The sequence below is a fragment of the Oncorhynchus clarkii genome, chromosome 17 (genome assembly GCF_045791955.1).
Source record: "Oncorhynchus clarkii lewisi isolate Uvic-CL-2024 chromosome 17, UVic_Ocla_1.0, whole genome shotgun sequence".
In the NCBI taxonomy this organism is placed as follows: domain Eukaryota; kingdom Metazoa; phylum Chordata; class Actinopteri; order Salmoniformes; family Salmonidae; genus Oncorhynchus; species Oncorhynchus clarkii.
Window position 1 is genome coordinate 38,657,978 of NC_092163.1, and position 4,335 is coordinate 38,662,312.

The window sequence follows — 4,335 nt, forward strand, 5'->3', positions numbered from 1 at the left end:
CTCCACCCTACCTGACACCCTAGACCCACTCCAATTTGCTTACCACCCCAATAGGTCCACAGACAACGCAATCGCAACCATACTGCACACTGCCCTAACCCATCTGGACAAGAGGAATACCTATGTGAGAATGCTGTTCATCGACTACAGCTCAGCATTTAACACCATAGTACCCTCCAAACTCGTCATTCCACCCTGGGTCTCGACCCCACCCTGTGCAACTGGGTACTGGACTTCCTGACGGGCCGCCCCAGGTGGTGAGGGTAGGTAACAACATCTCCACCCCGCTGATCCTCAACACTGGGGCCCCACAAGGGTGCATTATGAGCCCTCTCCTGTACTCCCTGTTGACCCACGATTGCGTGGCCATGCACGCCTCCAACTCAGTCATCAAGTTTGCAGACGACCATCTGTACCATCACTCATTCATATATATTTATGTACATATTCTTCATCCCTTTACACTTGTGTGTATAAGGTAGTTGTTGTGAAATTGTTATGTTAGATTACTCGTTGGTTATTACTGCATTGACGGAACTAGAAGCACAAGCATTTCACTACACTTGCATTAACATCTGCTAACCATGTATGTGACAAATACAATTTGATTTGATTTGACTGTAACACACCCTACCAGTAGACTGTCTGCATTTGTAATGTATAAAATATTCAGCAGGGGGTCATGATACTAAGCACATCCCCTATTGATGTATTGATTATATCAACAGTAAATGTTCACCCAACCATCATTATACACATTATACACAAGTCATCAATGACCTCCTCACCGCTGCTAATACTGGTGCCCTCAACATCCTGATTCTGACTTGATCTAGGTGCCCCCTTTCACACTGTGAGCCATCATATCCTACTCAGCAGGCTGGAGGGTCTGGGTGTTGAGGGCACTGTAGTCTTCTGGCTACAATCCTACCTCACCAACCGGACCTTCTACATCTCCCTCAATGGCCACATCTCAGACTCACTGCAGTTACACTGGGTGTGCCCCAAGGTTCTGTGCTGGGCCTCTTACTCTTTACCATCTACATCCCCCTTTGGTCAGATCCTCTGTCACTTCAACCTTAACTTTCACTGCTATGCTGATGACACCCAGATCTACCTAGGTACCAAATCCCTCCTCAACCCACATTGAATCATGCCTCTGCAATAAAAACCTGGATGCAACAAAACTCAACAGTGCTATGTGTTTTGTTTATCTGCAGTGAATCCCATGATTCCCATGCCAGAGTGAGTGATGTATGACTATGACTAGGAATGAAAGTAACTTTCAATAGATTCCCTGGTTTTCCTGAAATCCCGGTTGGCAGTAGCCCGGCATCAGGAGGAAATAAGCAGGAAATCCGGAATCCTCCAACCGGGATTTCTGGAAAACCAGGGAATTAATTGAAAGTTCCCGGAATATTGCAACCTTAACCATGACATTATTACCAAAGAGTTTAAACTATGCTAACATGCTAACTTAAAGTGACTGATGATACAGACATGGAGACTTTTTTATAACGATGCATCAAAATTGAATTTATGGTCTCCATGTTATGAGTCTGATAAGGGATTATGCCGCACATAAAAACATTTTGAACATTGTTCTTTAATCAAAACTGTTATAAAAGAGATTCCAGTGTACTAGCTACTCATTAACAATGTAGACATTCTTTCTTATTGTGGCCTATTAAAATTACAGGGGAAACGCCTACGCCAAAGTCCATAACACTCCCAAATAACACTATACAACCAAAGGCACATTTTAAGCCTTTTGAATGGAATACATAACTTACTCGGATGCATTTATGGAGATGCCCTTGTTGGTAGTTCTGAGTAGATTAGGTGTCTAGATGGAATGGGCAGACATTGGGCAGATTTTTCTGTACAGCACTTTGAGATATCAGCTGATGTACAAAAGGGCTATATAAATACATTTGATTTGATTTGATTTGCTAAAACAGAACTCCTCCTCATAGGCACCAAATCCATCCTCACCAAAGTTGGTACCCTCATCATTGACGAAACCACTGTCTCTTCCTCCCACCAGGCGCGCAAGCTTGGCACCATCCTGGACTCCACCCTCTCCTTTGACCACCACATCCAGCAGACTGTCAAATCCTTATTATTTAACCTCTGCAACATTGCTAAAGTCAGGTCTCCTCCCGTCTCGACTACTTTACTCTCAGGCTTCAACTCAGGCTTCTATAAGCTCCAAATGGTTCAGAACTCCGTTTTTTTAAAACCTTTATTTAGGCAAGTCAGTTAAGCACAAACTTAACTGACTTGGGCTGTTATTTTCAATGACGGCCTAGGAACAGTGGGTTAACTGCCTGTTCAGGGGCAGAACGACAGATTTGTACCTTGTTAGCTCGGGGATTTGAACTTGCGGTTACTAGTCCAACACTCTAACCACTAGGCTACCCTGCCGCCCCTGAACTCCTGTCTCCCTGTCTCCCACTAGATTGAATACAAGATCCTCCTCCTGACCTACAAAGCTCTCCACCACCTTTGCCCCCCCTTCTTCTCCCCTAGCAACCCACATGCTCACTCTGTTCCACCACAGCAGGACATCTGGTTGTCACCAAGTCCAAGCTTCATAGCTTTAGTGACAGGGCTTTTTCAAGGGTTGCTCCATGGCTCTGCTCCATGGCTCTGGGCCTGGTTGCATAAAACACCATTAATGTTAACAGTGCTGCCAACTCTCACGCATTGGGCATGAGACACATGCACTTGACCCTCTTCTCACGCTCACTTGCCACACCTCCTATTTCTCACATATTGAAACAAGTACTGCTTTTATCAAGTGTATCAATCCGCAACTTTTCAACTGTGACTCTAAATTATTTTGAAATTGGAGCCTGATATTCTACATCACAAGCATTGTAACTTCAGCAGCTTCGTGATTGCTCATGCTGTAAACACAGTCCAGTTCAAAGTGAACAGCACAGATCCATTTATTGCAATTATTTGTATATAGGCCTACTGCATCTCTGATTGGTTATTCCACAACGCAGGGAGTCAGGAAGCAGGTGCAGAAGGTGAGTTTAATAATAATAAACATGACGATAATACAAAACAGGAGATGCATACTACACGTAACCAAAAAAAACAATACTGCCTGATGACAGAAGCTACTAAGGGCTATATGAAGGGAGAGTAATCAGGGTGGTGATGACGTCCAGGTGTGTGTAATGATGGGGAGCAGATGTGCACAATGGTTGCCAGGTGTGCACAATGTGGGTTGCCAGGACTGGTGGTTAGTAGACCGGCGACGTCAAGCTCCGGAGGGAGGGAGCAGGAGTAGTCATGACAGCTGGCATTCGCAGATTCTGCTGTTACGATCCTCAAGTTACCGGTAGGTAATAGGCTACACCAGGCAACCTTTTCCATTTGGAGTGCCAATTTTCTTACCATTTATACCGATCTGCGTGCCAGTTATAATTTTCATATGCACATTTTCGTGTAACAGTTTCAATTAATTTACAATAAAGTCTTTATGTCTCAAAATCATTAACATGTGGTTAATCAAAATTCTAAAACTTCCATTGCCATTGACAACTATGTAAAAATAGCCTACATAAAGACAACAAATAAAAACCTTGCAGCCTGCAGGTAGAAAATATCCTGCTAAAAGCAAATATCATATAAATCACAAATCGCTTCGCATGGCTTGTCTGCAAGGAACTTGAAACAATGTATCAACTATTAACTTTTGGGTCCAGCATGAAGCTCACACTAGTAACTTGCAACATTGGATAATATATTCTGGGCCCTCTATTTGCATCAGGGATAATAAGTAATCAGGTAGGCCTATTTTATGACGTTTCCAGCATTACTATTTTTTCACTTTCACGCTGAGTGGTTATCAAAAGAGAGCTGGAAAGATTTTTCAAATAGGCTACATTGAGGAACTATTGTCATTCTCAATGGATCTAAAAACAGACTTTGTTTACTTGTTGTTTGAGGTGAAGAAAAATGTACTTTTGAGAAGCTTTGCTCTGGTGGTAAGTTTTATATTGTTTTAGTTTTTTATTTCACCTTTATTTAACCAGGTAGGCTAGTTGAGAACAAGTTCTCATTCACAACTGCGACCTGGCCAAGATAAAGCAAAGCAGTGGGACGCAAACACAGAGTTACACATATGGAATAAACAAACATACAGTCAATAACACAATAGAAAAAAAGTATATATACAGTGTGTGAAAATGAGGTAAGATAAGGGAGGTAAGGCAATAAACAGGCCATTGTGGCGATATAATTACAATTTAGCAATTAAACACTGGAGTGATAGATGTGCAGAAGAGGAATGTGCAAGTAGAGATACTAGGGTAAAAA